This window comes from Helianthus annuus, chromosome 8, assembly GCF_002127325.2.
Source record: "Helianthus annuus cultivar XRQ/B chromosome 8, HanXRQr2.0-SUNRISE, whole genome shotgun sequence".
NCBI classification, from domain to species: domain Eukaryota; kingdom Viridiplantae; phylum Streptophyta; class Magnoliopsida; order Asterales; family Asteraceae; genus Helianthus; species Helianthus annuus.
In genome coordinates this window covers 119,238,460-119,260,754 of record NC_035440.2, presented here as the reverse complement: position 1 = coordinate 119,260,754, position 22,295 = coordinate 119,238,460, and the positions used below count along the sequence as shown (strand labels likewise).

The 22,295-nt window shown below is 40.4% G+C and overlaps 1 long non-coding RNA gene across 2 annotated transcripts; it reads left to right on the top strand.

The window, feature by feature from the left end:
* The first annotated feature begins 12,806 nt into the window (after positions 1 to 12,806).
* On the top strand, positions 12,807 to 14,248 carry LOC110871528. 2 transcript variants are annotated; one of them, XR_002553811.1, is made up of 3 exons: positions 12,807 to 12,922; positions 13,398 to 13,451; positions 13,948 to 14,248. It is a non-coding gene; the product is annotated as an uncharacterized LOC110871528 (long non-coding RNA). The 2 variants fall into 2 exon arrangements; XR_002553812.1 differs by having other exon boundaries at positions 13,352 to 13,451.
* Positions 14,249 to 22,295: the final 8,047 nt, after the last annotated feature.

Sequence of the window (22,295 nt, the reverse complement as noted above, 5' to 3'; positions counted from 1 at the left end):
CATAGGAATCACCCTCACCGACAACCTCTTGCGTTCTCGTCTTAGTCTAGAGCAATTAAGGTATCTTAGGCACTTTGGGGTTGTTCCATCCAGTAAAGAACCGCCCAATCCGAATAAGTTCCTTGAAAATAGGCAACTTCCATAAGACAGCTTCCAGACACGGGGCCGTGCCCAGGCCAACACTCCCCCGTGTCCACCAAAAGATTCTCTTCTGATTTCATCAGAATACGGACAAAAATGTGTCAGGATTCTGTCTGCACACGGGGCCGTGCCCAGCCAACACGGGGCCGTGTCCAGCGTGCTGTCGTTTTCTATAAATACAGCAGGATTCCTGCTCATTTGGACCACTTCAAAAGACAGAGATCCCTGAGATCTTCACTCATACTATCCTAGGTATGTTCTAAAAGAAGGTTCTCAAGAGCCATCTTGTCTTTTCCACTTTTGTTCATTGCCTTCTTCCTCAATTTTCAATCACTACCTCCATTAAAGTTTGGAAGCTTCATGATTCCAACCTTTATTGTGGTGTTTGTAAGGTTATTATTCAAGGGATCTTGCTTAAAATAAGTGATGCAACTTTGTTTTGAATTATTTATGCTTAAAATTAACCTATGAACCAAGAAAATAATTTAAAACTCCAAGATCCTTTGCTTTGAAAACCAGCAGATGATTGGACACGGGGCCGGGTTCATTGAACACAGGGCCATGTCCGAGGGACTGTTTCGTAAAAATTGAGCTCTTTTCGGTTTGTTTTCCCAGAATGGCGAGCAGAACAAGCAGAACGTCTTCATCGCACTCAAGGAACAACCGACAGGGGAGGAGGTCATCAACGGCGGAAGACTCTCTTGTAAACTATGTTTACGCCTTAAGAGAAGCTACTGATGAAATGACGGGGGGGGGGGGAGAAGCATTGGTCGACCGTATCAATCACCTAACGGTGGGACTGGAAGGGTGTCTCCGAGAGGTCAACCTCTTGCACCAGAGGTTGAACATTCTCGCATCTCCTCCTTTGGTGCCTATAATAACCCAAAGGGCATGGAACGTGGTGCCTAAAGTCATCATACCAGCCGAGTGGTACACCATGCACCCGGGGCCTCCTCGAGACATTTTACAAGGGGTTCCGGTTGGTGTTTCCCCTCCTCCGCAAGATGTTGAGGAAAACGAAGCCGCATTCTTCCTCCCAAGAGAGATAGAAGAATGGCTTTAACAACATCTAGGAAGATAACCCTCGGCCAAGAGTCCTACTACACTCCTACCAGAAAAACTAATTCCGGGATTTTGGCTCTTAAATGAGAAAGTAGGACTCCTTATGATAATTTTATGTATCACTTGACCTATCTAGTTTAGGACTTTTAACTTTTTATTTCTCTTCTTTGTTTTTAATTTTCTAGGAACGTTATGTATCTCTCTATGATTTGAATGAAATGATGGTTTTAATGCTTGGATGGTGTTGTAATGAGTAAAACACACTCGGGATGGTCAAGGATAACAAGGGAAACGAGAAACATCACCCCATGCACAAAAACAGGGCCATCCGACAAAAATTTCTTCATTACAGCAAGTTCAGCACGGGCCGTGTCCGCCCAACACGGCCTCGTGCTGCACAATCTGCAGCAATCGCCCAGTTCAGGTAACTGGACACGGGCTGTGTTCACTGAATACGCCCCCGTGTCCAAGCTTCTGTTCCTCTTTACTAAAATTTGTCACTGGCACCTGAACACGGGGCCGTGCCCAGGATGCCAGTAACATAAAATTTTGCTTTTAACACCCTTTTACACATTCAATCAACCTAAAAACTTATTTTTGGGACACATTGAGGACAATGTGTAATTTAAGTGTGGGGGGGATGCTAAAACTTTGAATCTTGTAAAGTCCTAATTAACAAGCCTTACACAAAACTCTATTGGAACCGCTAATCACCCCAAATTTTTTTCAAAAAAAAATTTCATTTTTTTTACTTGTCTAAGTTTAAGTTGGAAATTTCAAGTTCTAACAAGGTTATATTTTTACAAGTTTACAACCGATAGCGTCGTGATAAAAAGAACCAATATAAGAAAATTATGAAACGACATGACAAGCTTAGTTAAAATTTGATTATATATACTTGATCACATAAAAACCCATTCCCACAAAAGTGAGTTTTGAGCCTTTATCGAGCATACAAATACATATCTTTACACTAAATGCTCATTTTTCGTTTCTCGTGCGAATAGCCTCTTGGTTCATACGACTCTAGAACATGCCACGACAATGCATTCCCGGTCCTTACCAACTTAAACCCGAGTAAGTAAATGATGGAGGCATTAGGACTAACCCTTTTTTTTCTACACCATTATTTTTCACTTTTTTTACCACCTACCCAAAATACTCCTAGTTAACCCCTTTGAGCCTAAACCTTTTCATTTCTTAACCCAAAACAATCACCCCTTTTTACCCACCTAAACCTTTTTATTCTAACCCTTTCTTTTAGTAACAAAGCTCGGTTTTTCTTATGACTTTTGAAAAAAACAATTTTGATGAAACCAAATAAACAAACAAGTTCATCAAAATTTACCTTGTTTGAAAGAAATAGTTCATCAAAATAAAAATAAAATTGTGAAAAATAAAGTCTTTAAAAACCGATGCTTTTTACGCTTTTTGCCCTTTTACTAACCACTAACCCAACCACCCACCTTTAGCCCAAGCCTAACCCTTCACCCAAAAAGTCCTCTTGATATTTACAAAGGTATATAGTTAAAAAGGAGGAGAATTGATTGCTTGGCAAGCCTATGGTAAGAGTAAGTTCCATGTCGCTCTCGAGTGATTCACTAAAAATACACCTTCGGCCGAGTGTTGAGTGATCCCCCGTGAGGTATGTGAACTTGTATATAAATGAAATTTTAAAAAGGCATGTTATGCCCTAATAAGTAATTTATCTTATGAAACGTTTTAAATAAATCATGACGAATAGGATTGTAAATAAATAAAAATAAAACTTAAATAAAGAATCTTGGAAATCCCGACACTCTATGACAAGTCCAAAAACCTTCTCTTCTACCCATTCCATTTGGGAGTGAAAAAGCCACATTATAAAGAGTTTTGCTTGAGGACAAGCAAAGATTCAAGTGTGGGGGTATTTGATGTGCACAAAATGCAACATATAAATTACATCAATTGTGGCATAAAACTAACCGTTTTTTAGTACTAATGTTGAAAAAAGTGTGCTTTTGTCTTCCTTTTGTATTTTCATGATTAAATGAGCTCAAATGAACAAAAGAAGCAAAAAGGCAACTAAATCCAACATAAATACAAGAAAAGGAACAAACATGGCATGCCCGACCCCCCGACAGCATCTTCCCAAAGCAAAACAAGAAGACAGAAGGCTGAACACGCCCCGTGCTCAGTGAGCACGGGGGCGTGCCCAAGTGTCAGCAGAAAAGACAAAGTGATAGAAGCTTCTACGTCATCGGCGTACATGAAGGGGGTGTTTGGCCTAGCTTTTTTAACAAAGCTTATAGCTTTTTTAGCTTTTTTTACAAAATAAGCTTCATTTGGTGTTTGTTTTAGCTTTTTAAACTTATGCTTATTAGCTTATATAAGCTAATTTGAATAAGCTTATTTGAACATGGTTTTTAAGCTTATTTGAAGAATGATAGAAAATAAACTATAAGCTAATCCAAACACTTAAAAAGGGCTTATCAAATGATAGAAAATAAGCTATAAGCTACTTTAAAATATAAGCATAAGCTAAAAAATAAAAGCTAGGCCAAACACCCCCGAAATGCGATAAGAGAGGGCCATCGCTAGTGCACCGGATGCCTTTGAACAACTCCAAAGAAACGGACTTCTTCATAACACCGGAGAGAGCTTCCATGACGATAACGAACAAGAACGAGGATAAAGGATCACGTTTCCTAAGGCCACGTGAACAATTAAACTCCAATGTCGAGGAACCATTTACCAGGACTGAGGCCCTCACCGAATAAAGTGTTGCCATAACCCACCCTCTCCATCTATCCGGAAATCGCATTTTGGCCATGATTGAATTTAGGAATTTCCAATTAACGGAATCATAAGCTTTGTTTAAGGTTGACATAAACAAGTTTGATAATAGCTATAGAGTTCGAAGTAGTTTACGCATAACCAACACGTACACTGAGTAAAACGAAGCATGTTAGTTATCGACATGAACCTATCGATACCAATGACTGCGGGTTGACTGCCCAAGGCAGTTCGTAATACATGATCACCACTGTAATCCATGAAAATAATTGTCCTTAACAACCCCCGCATGAGCGGGTGCTGAGTCCAAACTATAGTACTATCATTGCTAAGGCAGGTAGACAACATTCCATGTGTAAACATAACAAACAAGCATTCATTAAGTCACGTATATCATGCGGTAACGGTTAGCGTTGAAAGTATTGCGTAGTGTGTTCGATTGTGATTTTGTATAAGTAACGTATGTAACACCCAAAAGTGCGAAAGCAAAACGGGATCGAGTATACTCACAGTGGTTGTTGGATTGAAGGGAGCGCTTGAGAGTAGGGTTAGCCTGAATAGTTCGATAGCATAACGATAAGTGGTGCGTATAACGAAACAAGTGTTAGTGGGTCGAACAGCTGGTCAATCTAATGGTAGTCCGATCGGACAGCTGATCGTGCGAGTGACAGTCCGTTCGGACGGCGGTCCGATCGGATGGCGGTTCGAGTGGATTGTTTCTTTCTTTAGGAAGGATGTGTTTGTGTATGATGGTTTGACTTTTGAAGTTTTTGTTGTAGCATTTTAAGACATTGAAGTATCTCTACCTTTCAGGTCGGTCGATCAGACGGTCGTTCGATCAGACAGCAACCCGTTTGGTTGGGTACTTCAGTGAGAGCAAGTTCACAGCAGGTTGTCACTCGATCGGACAGCTGTTCGATCGGGTGGTATTCCTAGTGCATGAACATGTTGAAAATTGTTTAAGTGTTGAAGTCTAATGGTCACACGTTCGAGCGGTTAACCCAATCGGATGGTAGTTCGATCGGACAACAACTCGTTCAACGATCAGACTTCAATTGTTGGTGAATAGTTTAAGTGTGGGACCCAAGGTGCTAGCCGTTCGGTTTGGCCAGTCGATCGGATTGGCTGTTCGATCGGACAGCAGTCCAATCGGACGGCGCTCTGATGTGCACAAAATGCAACATATAAATTACATCAATTGTGGCATAAAACTAACCCTTTTTTAGTACTAATGTTGGAAAAAGTGTGCTTTTGTCTTCCTTTTGTATTTTCAGGATTAAATGAGCTCAAATGAACAAAAGAAGCAAAAAGACAGCTAAATCCAACATAAATACAAGAAAAGGAACAAACGTGGTATGCCCGACCCCCCGACAGCATCTTCCCAAAGCAAAACAAGAAGACAGAAGGCTGAACACGCCCCGTGCTTAGTGAGCACGGGGGCGTGCCCAAGTGTCAGCAGAAAAGACAAAGTGATAGAAGCTTCTACTGCCCACCACGGGGCCGTGCTCAGCGGACACGGGGGCGTGGTCAACTGTTGCAGACGCATTTAATGAAATTGCGAATTGCAATTAATGAGGAGAGAGACTCGGATGGACACGGGGTCGTGCCCAGTGGACACGGGGCCGTGCCTAGGCTTCTGTTCAGCCTATAATAGGAGTGCTTGGAGCTCTTGCAACTCATCCCTTGGCACACCACCTCTCTCACACTTCACCCACCACCCACCACCACCATCACAACACCATCATCCACCACCATCATTCATTGTCCATCATAGAGTGTGTGAGTCGTCTCGGGATCCAAGATTGATCGTAAGAGTTCTTGACAATCAAAGGCCATGTTTGCCTAAGTCTCTTACATCACTTGGTGAAGACAAGTGTTTAGTGTAATACTTTTTATTTTTAATCTTTTGCACTTTTTAATTGGTTTTGTATTAATGACTTTAATTACTAGTTTCTTATGTTGAAGGTGATTCTTCCTTATCGTTTGTCCGTGGTGTCTTGGCATTATTTTACTGTCTATATAAAATAAAAGATTTTCACCATTCATATCTCCACGGTCTATATGGACGTATGTTGGCTACCTGGTCGGGGGGTTAAGGGAACGGTTTGGTAAGAGTCTTGCCATTGTTCAGTGTATAGATCCTGCAAAGGACCTGGATCAAATTTAGTAGGACCTCCTTCAATACCCAACGGTATTGGATGGCGGGGGTCCAAACTTTTGATCCCCTCATAAGTTAAACTACTATTAAAACTTTAACCCGACTACTTAGGACTGTAACCCTGCTGACTCAGACTACTTAGCCGAGGGTAACGTCGCCTTCAAAAGAGGGGCCTACCACATTATGCGTTAATAACTTAATTAATTATCTTTCAATAATCAGACCCTTTAAGATTGTATCCTTGCTGACTCAAACTACTGGGTTGAGGGTAACGTCACCTTCAAAAGAGGGGCCTACTACAATAACTAAGATAATCTCTTAAACAAGTGCAAAAGTGCAAAAATAATCAAAGGTTACACTACACAGAGTCGGATCCAAGTGATTCATCTTGTCTATCTGTTTTTACTTTTATTTTTATTTTCAGCATTTTAGTTAGTTTTATTTTTCTAGTTTAAAAATCCTTTTTTAACATTTTGATTTGATTAGACGTTGAGGATAAACCGGTATTAAAAGCTCTTGTGTCCTTGGACGACCTCGGTATCTTACCAACACTATACTACGTCCACGATGGGTGCACTTGCCCATATGTGTGTTTAGTGTTAGTAAATATCGTGTTTATAAATTTAAAACTTGGCTAAAAAGTGTAAAAGGGGCTTAAAATATATACCTAAAATATATACACACTGACACGCATCACGCTCCGTCCTGGTCGACCTGTTCGTCTTACCCTTAGTGTTTGATTGTTTGTAGTTTTTATCGAGGTGTTGTGACAACGTGCAAAACAACCGTGACCTCGTCACTACTTGGTACTCCTGATCGGACTGGAACCACCCAAATCCGGTCAGTTTACCTTTCGTGACGGTGTTCCATGTTTAACCCGAAATCGGTGAACCTCGTGGATAGAATTCAGATCTCTTGCCACACAACCACGAGAATGAGTAGTAGGTCGGCACAAGCTCCGTTTCTATCAGTTTTGAAGGCATTGAGTGTAAAAGAGTTAAAAGAAAGTTTGAAAACCATATTTCAATCCTTTTTATTGTGAATATGTTAAGATCTATGAAAGATCTTTGTTAGTTTATGTGAAAATCGGTTAGATCTAAGTTGTTCTTGGTGGATTGAGGCCAAAACATGAAGTTCTTCAACAACACATGATGACGTCATCCTAGAACACCTTGATGATTTCACGGTTAAAAGTTAAGATTTAAAAGATAAAAAGGTGTATGAGTGCGTGTAGATTAAGGAAGTACAAGATTTAGGATGAGATCTTACCGGAATCGAGAGAAATCTGAAGAAAAGTGAGGAGTATGCGCTGGTCGGACGTCACTTGCCAAAAGTAGAAAGAATGAAAGTGACATGGGGTATTTATAGGGTTACCCAAAGAGGAAAGGGCTGGTCGATCGGCCAGGCAGCTCGATCGGAGGTTTGACACGTGGAAATTCGGGTGGACATTACTAAGTTCTTCCGGTAGTTCGAGTCTGTAGGCGACTTTTCCGATCCTTTCCAGAATCTTAAAAGGTCCAACATATCGAGGCGCTAGTTTCCCTTTCTTGTCGAATCTGACCACACCCTTCCAAGGTGATACCTTTAGGAGTACGTAGTCGCCAACGTCAAATTCAAGGGGCTTGCGTCGTCTATCGGCGTAACTTTTCTGTCGACTTCGAGCTTTCAACAAGTTGTCTCGAATTTGGAGGACTTTGTCAGTCGTTTCTTGTAATAGCTCAGGACCGGTTAATTGCGAGTGACCGATCTCGTGCCATACAATAGGGGATCGACATCTTCTTCCATATAAAGCCTCGAATGGTGCCATTTGAATGCTGGAATGATAACTGTTGTTGTACGGGAATTCAACTAACGGCAGGTAAGTGTCCCAATTACCACCGAAATCTATGACACACGAACGGAGCATGTCCTCAAGAGTACGGATCGTTCTTTCAGTCTGACTGTCGGTTTGAGGGTGGAATGCGGTACTCAGATTAAGCGTAGTACCGAGAGCAGCTTGATACGTTTCCCACAGTCGCGAGGTAAACCGGACGTCACGGTCAGAGATGATGTCGCGAGGCGTCCCATGATTACAAATGATCTCGTTGGTGTAGATTCGGGCTAATCGTTCTACCTTGTAGTCTTCCCGTATTGGCAAAAAGTGAGCAGATTTGGTCAAACGGTCAACAACAACCCAGATGCTGTCGTGACCTGATGACGTGTGCGGAAGCTTTGTTATGAAGTCCATAGCTATACTCTCCCACTTCCACATGGGGATTGGCGGTTGTTCGAGTAAGCCAGAGGGCCTTTGATGTTCAGCCTTGACCCTTGCACAAGTCAGACACTTCCCAACATAGAGGGCAATATCCCTTTTCATGCCCGGCCACCAATACTTGTAAGGAAGGTCCTGGTACATTTTATCGGCACCGCGATGAATAGAATACCGGGATTTGTGGGCTTCGTCCATCAAAATCTTTCGCAGTTCGGCCCGTTTAGGAATCCAAATTCGGTCCAGAAAGTGGAATATCCCATTTGACTTATTCCCAAGCTGAGCTCCATCGTGATAGATTCTCTCCTTTTTCAGAGTGTGTTCATTAAAACAGGCATGCTGGGCTTCGTGGATAAGAGTTTCAAGATCGTGCTGGGCTTGAGTATTGCGAATGCTGAGCAAATAACTCCGTCTGCTGAGAGCGTCGGCAACGACATTTGCTTTGCCTGGGTGATAATGAATCTCACAGTCGTAATCGTTGAGAAGTTCTACCCATCGGCGTTGACGCATATTAAGTTCTTTCTAATCAAAGATACGTTGTAGGCTCCAATGATCGGTGAAGATCGTACACTTGGTACCATACAGGTAGTGTCGCCAAATCTTTAACGCAAAAACAACCGCGCCTAGCTTGAGATCGTGGGTTGTATAGTTCTTCTCGTGGATTTTGAGCTGATGAGATGCGTAAGCTATAACCTTGTCCCGCTGCATAAGAACACATCCAAGACCAAGGTGGGAAGCATCACAGTAGACAATGAAACCATCGTTTCCGTCGGGCAATGTGAGAACAGGAGCGTTGCAGAGCATGTGCTTGAGGTTTTGGAAAGCAGACTCTTGTTCAGTTCCCCAAACAAAAGACCTGTCTTTATGCGTGAGAGCGATAAGCGGCACAACTATCTTTGAGAATCCTTCGATAAATCATCGATAATAGCCCACTAACCCGAGGAAAGAACGGACCTCAGACGGGTTCTTAGGTGTAATCCAACTCTTAACTGCTTCAATTTTCATGGGATCGACATGAATACCTTAACTATTTACAATGTGACCCAGAAACTGAACCTCCTCTAGCCAGAATTCACATTTGGAGAACTTGGCATAGAGTCGATTCCCCTGGAGTAGTTCGAGAACCAAACGTAGATGTTGCGCGTGTTCGGCTTTCGATTTGGAATAGATCAAGACATCGTCGATGAACACGATGACGAAACGGTTGAGATAAGGTTTACACACGCGATTCATCAGATCCATGAAAACCGCGGGTGCGTTGGTTAAACCAAAAGTCATAACAACGAACTCATAGTGGCCGTAAGGAGTGCGAAAAGCGGTTTTGGGTATATCCTCCTCTTGAATGCGTAGCTGGTGATAGCCTGAGCGTAGATCGATCTTCGAGAAACACGTAGCACCTTGTAGCTGATCAAACAAATCATCAATTCGGGGTAAGGGGTAACGGTTCTTGATGGTTAGCATATTCAATTCCCGGTAGTCGATGCACATCCTGAACGACCCATCCTTCTTTTTGACGAAAAGGACCGGCGCGCCCCAAGGATAGGTGCTCGGGCGAATGAAGCCTTTCTCAAGTAATTCCTGAAGCTGACTCGAGAGTTCACGCATTTCGGACGGTGCGGGTCGGTAAGGAGCTTTGGCAACAGGGTTGGCTCCAGGAATGAGGTCGATGCGAAAGTCGATATCACGACTTGGCGGGAGTCCTGGAAGATCATCAGGGAATACCTGAGGAAATTTGCGGACCACAGGGACGTCTTTCACTTTTGTCTTCCTTTTCTTTTCCTTCTCCGCTACTACAATGTTAGCCAAGAAAGCTATGTATTACTTGCGGAGATACTTGCTAGCTTGGACACACGACATAAGTTTGAGACCTTTCGAAGTAGTTTCGCCATAAACACACAATAAATCACCATTCGCAAGCGAGAATCGTATCATCTTGTTGAAGCACACAACTTCGGCATGGTTTTCGCGAAGAAAGTCCAATCCTACTATGACGTCAAAACTTTCGAGTTGCATTGGGATAAGGTCGATTGGGAAAACGTGATTGTTGAGCTCAAGAGTACAATCACGAAGAACATAATTTACGGTGACAGTTCTTCCGGTGGCGACTTCAACATCGAATGTCGAGGGGAGATGGGAGCGCTTACGACTAAGGAGCTTCTCGAATTCAAACGACACAAAGCAATTATCGGCTCCAGTATCAAATAAATACGATGCATAAATACCATTCACAAGGAACGTACCATTGACCACGTTGTTGTCAGCCTGGGCTTGGCGCACATTGATGTTGAACGTTCTGGCGCGTGCGGCTTGTTGCTGTTGCTGCGGCTATTTCTGCTGATGGGACTGCTGCTGCTGGGGCTCTTGTTTCACAACCCTGTTCGGGCACATGTTCGCAAAGTGGTTGGGATCACCACATGCGAAGCAGACCCTAGCGTTGATCGCGGGTGCCTGAGCCGCTTGATGGCCTTGCGGGGCTGGGAGCAGAGCTTGATGAACAGTGGCAGGAGCTGCGGTGTTGTGGGGACCAGTACGGCAGTTGACAGTGAAGTGGCCGTACATGTTGCAGTGGGCGCAGAAACGACAGGCGAGACCCACCGGGTGATGATAAGAACATGTTGGGCAAGCCGGGTAGGGGCCTGTGTATGCCTGCTTTGCAGGCGGTGCATAAGTAACTGGAGTTGGGCGGTGGTGAGACTGTTGCTGAGCCGGTACGGCTTGAAGTGGAGCAGCAGTGGTGGTGACAGCACAGTTCTTGTTGCTGGAGCTGTTGTTGTTGTTCTTCTTCCTGCGGCGTGAGGACTTTGACGGTTGAGCGGTGGCGGTTTCGGAGGCTGGTGCGGTGGTGGCTTGATGCAGAGACTTTGAAGGCTTATCCCAAAAACCAGCTTTTACCCGCTTGTCGTTGATCTCGACGGCAAGCAGATAAGTTTCTTCGATCGTTGTTGTCTTTGCGGCATGAACAAAATCAGCAACACAGTCGGGTAGAGCTCGGATGTACTTCTTGATTGCCATATCAGACGTCTTCACTTGATCGGGACAGATGATGCTAAGCTGCTTAAAGCGAGCAGTCAGGGCAGCGTTGCCACCTTCCTTCTGCTTGATATTCTAGAACTCGTCCTCCAGCTTTTGGCGTTCATGGGGAGGGCAAAATTCGTCCATCATGATGGCTTTCAACTCTTCCTAGGTCAGCTCATAAGCTGCGTCATTCTCGTGTTTGTTTCTCTCGGCCGTCCACCAGTCTAATGCGTGGGACTGGAAGACGCTAGCGTTTAGGGTACGGAGATTTTCAGGACAACCGCTCTGGCACAGAGTGACTTCGACGGAATCAAACCATTGAAACATAGCCGTTGGGCCATCTTCTCCAGTGAATTCCTTTGGACCGCAAGCCTTGAACTGCTTGAAGCTGAAAGCAGTCTTGGTAGCAACTTTAGGAGCGTCAGTTCTAGACTCCTCAGACGATTTGCTAACATTCTCGTAAATTTTACTCACGATCTAGGGCACAACCTTGGCCACTTGTTTAGCGAGGATGGCAGCAAGGCGTTTGTCCCTCTGTTCTTGGCGAGTGAGTCGTGTGTGACGAGGTCCAGATGATGGTCCAGTTGACATTGTCTGCAACAGACATCGTCATAGGTCTCAGACACGTCGTAAATCAAATCTCACCTAACACGTATGTTACTTACTAAAGCGCAGGAACATAGTGAAACATATATCACATAAACACATAGGCACATAATCACAATTTCTCATAGAGGCATATAAGCACATAACACATAAGCACTTAGGGCACAGAAGCACAAAATCATATACGCATGCAATCACAGAGGCAGTCAGCATACAGAAACCTATCATTCAAAGCCCGCGATTGTTCGAACATAGCGATGGCATGTAGCATAGCGATTAGTATAGTATAAGCGTATAACATAGCATAAGGTCGTCCATAATTTAGCGATTTGTCAGCGTTTTGAGATAGAAGGGTTGTGCGAGTCGTGCGTGTCGATCGAAGGGAACGCAAAAATCGAAAAATTCTTCGAAATTTAAACACATAAACAGGTAAATACATACAAACACATAAAATCGACGAATCATCAGAGTCAACAGTTGTGGGCTTAGAATCGAAACTCATAAAAATCGAGGAATAGATTGTCTGCGGCTATTAGACATTGACTATCCAAAGTGATTCGACTATTCTCAAGGATTTGTCGTACTGTAACACCCCAAAAATGAAAAACATGATAAATAATAATAAACTTAATATGATTGAGGATTTATGGTAATATGGTAGTTAAATGTGGGTTTTAAGATTTAGAGTTACTATTAACAAACTTCAAGGGGGAAATATGAAAATTATCAAATTAGTGAGGTTTAGTTGTGACTAAACCACAAAAACACACACTGTACGTGTGTGGATCGATCAAGAGCAAAGGAAAACAAGGGTTTACCCTTGTTCTCACCAAATTCACCAAATTGACAAGGAAAAATCGATGCTTAACAGTTGCATGTAGTAAAATTTCGATCATCTACCCATACCCGGTGAAGTGGTAAGTCGAATTTCTGGATTTGGTGAATTGTAGAAAAAAGGGTTTTGACCCAATCATGAATTCGTGATATGATTGTGTTGTTTAGATGTTAAGGAGACCCCCTAGAGTAGAAATCATGCTCGATTTTGGTTAAATGAAAGAAAACTCTATAAACCCACCTTGTGAAATTGTGTTATGAATAGGAAGATTAAAGGGATTATGATTATAGGTAATTCTGATATATAATTCAGCTTGTAATACCTGAATGCTAGATAAATCGATGTATACTAAAGGAATTGTAAGAACTAGTGTGATTAGTGATGACAAATAGGATGAAATAGCAAAGCCATGCTTTAAATGCTTGTACCTTATGCTTTATTAATGTAACGCACACTAGGTGTTCGATGAAATGCTTGAAAGAGTAACTATGTGTAAATTTGAAACATGAAGGAATGAAAGTGGGGTACTAAAGGAATGAATGAATGTATTGATATAGGTGCGAAGGAAGAAGGTTCAAACTCTAAGAAATCGGAAGGATCACAAGACCGAGGTATGTTTCATTGCATACAAAACTTTACTTAAATTTTGTTAGTAATTGTGTCGAACAATTCGTGTTATAATGATTATCCCTTGTTATAATGATTACATTGTTTAGTAAATACATAGCAAATCCCTTGCGGATTTGGTTAAGCTAATGAAGGTTATGCTAAGATAAGCAAATCGACCGGTTCGAGTAACTAGGTCGAGTAATGATATGATACCATCCGTCTTGAAGGGGTGGCCGTGAAAGCAAAAGCGAATGTATGAAGTTCAATCCGTTATACGGATAGAACGAAAGGTTATGTTGAAAGCAATTAACCCGATGATACCGGGTCGAAAGCGGTATGCTTGAATCTCATTATGAGAATATATGCCATTACCCATTTAATTGGGTAATCGAATGCGTAAAAGAAATGAAAATATGTAAGTGAATGGAACTAAAATGTTAGTATTGTAGACGGATTAGATATTATGACTAACTTTTAAAAGCTTTGTTGTGAATATAGGTAAATACTCAATTTAGGCGACTTGGAGAATTGGAGCGAGCACATGTTCATGATATGTCATACCAAACGCTTCCGCTAGTTGCACTTATGTTTTGGGTCAAATTTCCATTTTGTACAACTTGTTAGTAGTCGTATATTTTAAAACTTGTTGCCTTTGTTTTCGGTAGTATTATGTCAAACGGATCGTAGGATGTTAATTAGTTTGATTATGTTCAAAACAGGGGCATGCTCGTTTTATGGACGGGTCATGCCCAAATTTTGTAAAAATTATGCATCAAGTTGGTACTTTTGATGTCTTTAAGTTACTCTTGTAAGACATTCTATAATTACGCAAAAACGGACGTTTCAAGTTGGTATCAGAGCCTAGGTTTGAGGGATTCGAGTAAGAGTAATAGTGCTTGAACTCAAACCGACGGCTCACGCAAAAGTGTACTCGCTCCGAGATCGCCAATGAGGTAAAGCTTTAAGTTTTTGTTTAAAACAAGTATGTATAGTGTGTTTATGATAAATATTTAAGTTAAGTATGGGAAATAGTAATAATGGGAGTTAAGCATTGGGTTATATCAGATCTGGCGTCGCACACAGTTGTGTCGTTAAGTGACACAGCTGTGTGGACCATTAATGCTTGTTGCTGAAATCAGGGTGTGTAGCAAGGCTGACATAGTTGTGTGACATTGTACTCAGATAATCAACACAGCTGTGTCTGGGCAAAATTTTTAGCGATTCAACATAGGAAGGACCGTCGCCGACGGGCTATGATGCTGTCGCCGACGCCCTCATGCTTGCCGACGGCCTATTTTCCTTTCTATGGACTTTTGTGGGCGACGCACGTTTACAAAGCCCGTCGCCGACGGGGTGTAAAGCCGTCGCCGACGGCCAGCGGAAATCAAATCCGCTGAAACTTTTGTTTTGTTTTGTTTTCGTATTTTGAGTTTCTAAATTGTTTAAAAGCTTAATGAATGTTCGTGTAAGATCTATATAAGGCCTAGTACGATATATGTGACCACGATTAGTGGATAAGATAGACGGAATTATGAAAATTTGAAAGTAATGTATCGAATGACACGAAAGAATGATGAAAGCTGAAAAAGCGAGTAAGTTTTAAAATATAAGAATGCGAACTTAGTAATTATGGACTAATGAACTATGATGTATTGAAGCTTATGAATTATGACGAATGTATAAAGTGTAGTTGGAATTCGCATGAAAATTCGGATGAAAGTATGCTTTAATAGAATTACGCATTAGAAATTTGTACCTTGTACATGAATGGTGTGATGCTTATGTGTTTTTAATGATTTGTTTTGTTATGGTTAAGAGGCGAATATGTGCTAAATATGAATCATATGAGCTTATCAGTAAAGGATATGTTGGAATTATGATATATAGTTACCTTGAATGATAATTGCTAATTGTAGAATAATGAAACATTAGCATGTAAAAAATACGTGTATATGAATGTATATGTGTATCGTTTAGAGGATTACGTAAATCGTATATATCATACAATACGAGTATGAAATACGTACGATATTAATATTATGGACTACCATATTTAGATGGATACATGTTCAAAAGTTTAAAGTGTGTAAGCAAGACGGTTGACTTTCTAAAAGTCAACAGTATAGGAATATTATAAAACGGCCATTAGACTCAAGTGTTAAAGTAAAGAGTTAATGTGTTATGTATTCAATGATTTGTGCGTTATGCTTGATGATAGTTTAGATGTATGGATTGGAAATGAGATAACTATTAATAAATGTCTCATTTATACGAAATTTAACGAACGGAGGTCAATTAACGTGTGAATAGTTATGTGTATGCTCACATAAGCTAACGATGTTACGAACGTAATAATATGTAAGGATGGAAATCTTGTCAATTGACTCAAGCATGGATGGCAAACAGGGTAAGAGGAAGCGATGAAGCAAGCATGAACATGGACGCTAAAGGTAAGTGATTTCGCCATCACTTCAAATTTATCCACATGAAGGTGTATGCGTATTCGAACAGTCGAAAACTAAAGAGAAACGTATAAATAAATGAGAAATGTTAAGATACGTTTTGGTTGAAATGGTTGGCTTATGTTAAACCGGTAGGACCTCATTATAGGGTTAAACCGGTCATAGATTCTAGTTGAGAAGTTTTAAGGTGGAAATGAGAACTTGGTAATGTTAATGAAAGATATGGAGAGAATGTTAGATGAGGTATTAGCTAAAGACGTGTTGTAAATATGTTGAACTGAAAGAAAGTACAACGCGTGATACAATACTTATATACAATAGGTACTAAGTGACGAATAACTTTAAAAGGTCAAATCATAGAAAGTCAGTAAATAATAATTATTTACAAATTTTGGAAATATTACGTAAGAAACGCAACGTGTAATGTAGGATACTCATTAGTAAGGGACATGCTAGAGAACGTAGGTGAATTAACACCAAATACGGTGAACGAACAAATGGAAATGATATATTAAGAGATGGTCATGAATTGACCGAAGCTCGAGAAAAACACGAGAATCATCTCACTTATGTCCGGTCAAGCTAGCAAAAAGAGGTCTAACGATTCTTAAAGGCTTGGATCAATATAAGAAAGAAGGATAAGAATAAAAAGTTTAAGCTTACGATTGAATGTGAATCAAATTTAAGAAAAAATGGTGGGAACACCACTAGAAATAGGATGTAGAGTGTGGCGTAGAGACGCGCTACATGAATTAGGACATGGAATTAGTGCTAGGACCCAACACTTGAAGTTGAATGTAGAATATTAATATGAAAATATATCGTAAGAAATGTCATGGTAAATGATACGACAGAAGAACGTAAGGTACGGATGAAAATATTAGAATATGAGAAATGGATTCAAACTAGTAAAAGTGAAAAGTAATAATTTAAAAGTTCGAATCCGTAAGTGAAGACGTATTAGAGAAGTGAGAATAAAAACTAAGTACCAAACTCAAATAAAGTTATACGGGTCAAAGGACGATCGCTATTTGAACCCGGTATTTGATGTTCGGTTTGTCAAGTTTATTACTTATAGGTGAGCATAATGTATGGGCATGCTTTGTCACAGTTTGGAAAGCATTACCCGTCGCAAAGTATAAATAACGAGTCAAGGGTTTTGACCCGCGCCAGGTACGTATAAAAGATTACATTTTTAATAGGATCTTAGGGCTCGACTAGAGAATGATGTGTCAAAATAGGATAACTGATACCCATATGTAAGAATGCATTTACAATTAGACTTCCGAAAAGTCAAACGAAATAAATGAAGCCCTTGCAATTATGTATGTATAAGGTACGAACGTGTACCTCGATGCGACCACAATAGGTAAGGGGGTGTTAGTCTGACCTTGAAAGGTCAAACTGCGAAAGTTGGAGAAATAACCAATAAAAAGAAAGGATTGTATGTAAGAAATGGAATGTATGATATGTTTAGCATGTACGTAAGAAAATTTTGAAAGATACAATAGGCAAACAAACACCCTGTAGGACACAATTATGAAAGGTTATGTGCTAATTAGTTATTTATAGATAAATATGATGGAATTCTTAGTGAAATAATAGTATTGAAGCTAGTGGGAGGATGCCCACGAGTGAGAGCATATTTCATGAATAAATGAGACCAATTCTGGCATGGAAGGTACATATAAAGAAGCGGATCGATCCGGCACACGAATAACCGACTTATACGTTGAAAGCGAGGTTAGTAAAATGTTTAATTCTTAGTTAATGATTAAGAATCCGTAGGTTTATTTGTAAATGTGAACAAAATGAATGGTAGAATAATTATAGTATGCTATACAGCGACCGACTTGTACTGGTCAGCGTGAGAAGGTATGAATGACATTAAGAGGGAGAATTAAAGGCCTTAAATTAAAGTTTGAGCTGAATTGGTTAAACGCTAGTATGGTGCTCGTACACAACATACCTAGTTGTTATCATAAGTAGTTCATGCAAGGAGCTGATAATAAAGTGTGCGAAGGATTAAATTCAAGGCTAAAACTCAAACTTGTAATTAGTTCAAGTGACGGTCGTAACCGTAGAATGATGCCTTATACTCGTATTAAGTATGAAAAAGTAATTAGGAAGTGGGAAGTTTTGTATTAGTACCACTAAGTCATTAAATGTCTATAGTATACGTATAATGTTGTGCTAAGCCCTCATATGAGCAAGAAAGTAATTGGAAGAACGTTAGTAATGGAATGATGGGGTTGCTTATATTTACAATAATGAATTATGTCTTGCATGATTCGTGCGCAGAATAAAATAAATCGATTTATTTATATTAGTAAATGTATGAATATGTTACACTTATTTAGAAAGATAGAAACAAGTCGTAAGCATAAGCTTGTACGACCAATAGTATACATTGGAATAAATTCCAATGAACGAATCGCTAGTGATGATGTATGCTAGGAACTGGCATTATAAACTGAAAACGACACTAATAAGAGCCCTGGATCAGATTCTGACTTATAGGTGATTATGAAAGTAATTTACGTGATTTAAGAACGGAGGGACAAGGCGTACAAAGACATTTATGCATGAATGAAACTCTTGCCAAGATCTCGAATGCATCTATGTTGTAGTAATCATTGTGAATGAAAAGACGAAAAAGTAAGAGTAGAATTGGCTTAGTTGGAATGAGAAAGGTTTCGGGGACGAAACCTCCTTTAAGGGGGGTAGACTTGTAACACCCCAAAAATGAAAAACACGATAAATAATAATAAACTTAATATGATTGAGGATTTATGGTAATATGGTAGTTAAATGTGGGTTTTAAGATTTAGAGTTACTATTAACAAACTTCAAGGGGGAAATATGAAAATTATCAAATTAGTGAGGTTTAGTTGTGAAACCACAAAAACACACACTATACGTGTGTGGATCGATCAGGAGCAAAGGAAAACAAGGGTTTACCCTTGTTCTCACCAAATTCACCAAATTGACAAGGAAAAATCGATGCTTAACAGTTGCATGTAGTAAAATTTCGATCATCTACCCATACCCGGTGAAGTGGTAAGTCGAATTTCTGAATTTGGTGAATTGTAGAAAAAAGGGTTTCGACCCAATCATGAATTCGTGATATGATTGTGTTGTTTAGATGTTAAGGAGACCCCCTAGAGTAGAAATCATGCTCGATTTTGGTTAAATGAAAGAAAACTCTATAAACCCACCTTGTGAAATTGTGTTATGAATAGGAAGATTAAAGGGATTATGATTATAGGTAATTCTGATATATAATTCAGCTTGTAATACCTGAATGCTAGATAAATCGATGTATACTAAAGGAATTGTAAGAACTAGTGTGATTAGTGATGACAAAAAGGATGAAATAGCAAAGCCATGCTTTAAATGCTTGTACCTTATGCTTTATTAATGTAACGCACACTAGGTGTTCGATGAAATGCTTGAAAGAATAATTATGTGTAAATTTGAAACATGAAGGAATGAAAGTGGGGTACTAAAGGATGAAGGTTCAAAATCTAAGAAATCGGAAGGATCACAAGACCGAGGTATGTTTCATTGCATACAAAACTTTACTTAAATTTTGTTAGTAATTGTGTCGAACAATTCGTGTTATAATGATTATCCCTTGTTATAATGGTTACAGTGTTTAGTAAATAAATAGCAAATCCCTTGCGGATTTGGTTAAGCTAATGAAGGTTATGCTAAGATAAGCAAATCGACCGGTTCGAGTAACTAGGTCGAGTAATGATATGATACCATCCGTCTTGAAGGGGTGGCCGTGAAAGCAAAAGCGAATGTATGAAGTTCAATCTGTTATACGAATAGAACGAAAGGTTATGTTGAAAGCAATTAACCCGATGATACCGGGTCGAAAGCGGTATGCTTGAATCTCATTATGAGAATATATGCCATTACCCATTTAATTGGGTAATCGAATGCGTAAAAGAAATGAAAATATGTAAGCGAATGGAACTAAAATGTTAGTATTGTAGACGGATTAGATATTATGACTAACTTTTAAAAGCTTTGTCGTGAATGTAGGTAAATACTCAATTTAGATGACTTGGAGAATTGGAGCGAGCACATGTTCATGATATGTCATACCAAACGCTTCCGCTAGTTGCACTTATGTTTTGGGTCAAATTTCCATTTTGTACAACTTGTTAGTAGTCGTATATTTTAAAACTTGTTGCCTTTGTTTTCGGTAGTATTATGTCAAACGGATCGTAGGATGTTAATTAGTTTGATTATGTTCAAAACAGGGGCATGCTCGTTTTATGGACGGGTCATGCCCAAATTTTGTAAAAATTATGCATCAAGTTGGTACTTTTGATGTCTTTAAGTTACTCTTGTAAGACATTCTATAATTACGCAAAAACGGACGTTTCACGTACAAATTTTGACTTTCAGGATCGTGCTTCTGCCTCGATTCTTGGGCATTCGGCACGCATCCCTCTAGTCGTATCGTGACTTCAAGTCGTTGAAGCCCGTCGAGGCTTTGGTGAGAGTTTGTAAAAGCAAGTAAAAGTCGCAACAAGTCGTCAAGGTTAGGGTTTCACCCCTGGCTTAACAACTTCGTTCCTATTTTTGATAAAATAGGGACCAAAATTCGCGCTAAAGTATGGATTTCACTCTTGGTTCAACGCGAATTCTCGCGTTTTATAGATAAATACAGATCAACAAGCATTTCAATCGAGAGTTTGCGGTTTTCATACCTAATCTCGACCTAATCACTTATTGAAAATTCGTGTGCAGTGATAGTGCAGCGTAGGCGAGAATAGCGAGGAATAGCAATAAGCTTATGCATAATCCCTACTGGTCATGCACGAGTCGGTCTATTGGGTCCTAAGTATAGACTAGGTCTCTAAGACATCGACCCGGACTAGGTCAAGTCTTGCCTAATTCCCTATAGTTATGGCTCTGATACCAATCTGTCACACCCCAACCGATGGCGGAAACATCGGGGCGCGGCACTGAGCGAAACAGATTGTCCAGAAGTTTCCATAACAATTATATTTACCAAATATTTTAAGTAAGACGTCCCATACCATGTCATATAAGATAATATAATTATTACAGTACAAATCTAGGCAAATAGTTCTGTTCTGACAACTCAGGTTTCATTAGTACAGACAACTATTTGTTGGTTACTAGGACTCTTCCCTAGCCTTGATTTCCAAGCAAATAGATACCTTAAGCACCTGTCACATACGTTAAAATAAAAGTTAATACACATAGTGTAAAGGCGAGTGTACAAGTTTGATAATAGCATATAGAGTTCGAAGTAGTTTACGCATAACCAGCACCTACACTGAGTAAAACGAAGCATGTTCGTTATCGACATGAACCTATCAATACCAATGACTGCGGGTTGACTGCCCAAGGCAGTTCGTAATACATGATCACCACTGTAATCCATGCATATAATTGTCCTTAACAACCCCCGCATGAGCGGGTGCTGAGTCCAAACTATAGTACTATCGTTGCTAAGGCAGGTAGACAGCTTTCCATGTGTAAACATAACAAACAAGCATTCATTAAGTCACGTATATCATGCGGTAACAGTTAGCGTTGAAAGTATTGTGTAGTGTGTTCGATTGTGATTTCGTATAAGTAACGTATGTAACACCCAAAAGTGCGAAAGCAAAAAGGGATCGAGTATACTCACAGCGGTTGATGGATTGAAAGGAGCGCTTGAGAGTAGGGTTAGCCTGAATAGTTCGATAGCATAACGATAAGTGGTGCGTATAACGAAACAAGTGTTAGTGGGTCGAACAGCTGGTCGATCGAACGGTAGTCCGATTGGATAGCTGATCGTGCGAGTGACAGTCCGTTCGGACGGCGGTCCGGTCGGATGGTCGTTCGAGTGGATTGTTTCTTTCTTTAGGAAGGATGTGTTTGTGTATGATGGTTTGACTTTTGAAGTTTTTGTTGTAGCATTTTAAAACATTGAAGTATCTCTACCTTTCAGGTCGGTCGATCGGACGGTCGTTCGATCAGATAGCAACCCGTTTGGTTAGGTAATTCAGTGAGAGCAAGTTCACATTAGGTTGTCACTCGATCGGACAGCTGTTCGATCGGGTGGTATTCCTAGTGCATGAACATGTTGAAAATTGTTTAAGTGTTGAAGTCTAATGGTCACACGTTCGAGCGATTAACCCGATCGGATGGTAGTTCGATCGGACAACAACTCGTTCAATGATCAGACTTCAATTGTTGGTGAATAGTTTAAGTGTGGGACCCAAGGTGCAAGCTGTTCGGTTTGGCCAGTCGATCGGACAGCAGTCCGATCGGACGACGCTCCTTCCTGGTCGACCTGTTTGTCTTACCCTTGGTGTTTGATTGTTTGTCAATTTTATCGAGGTGTTGTGA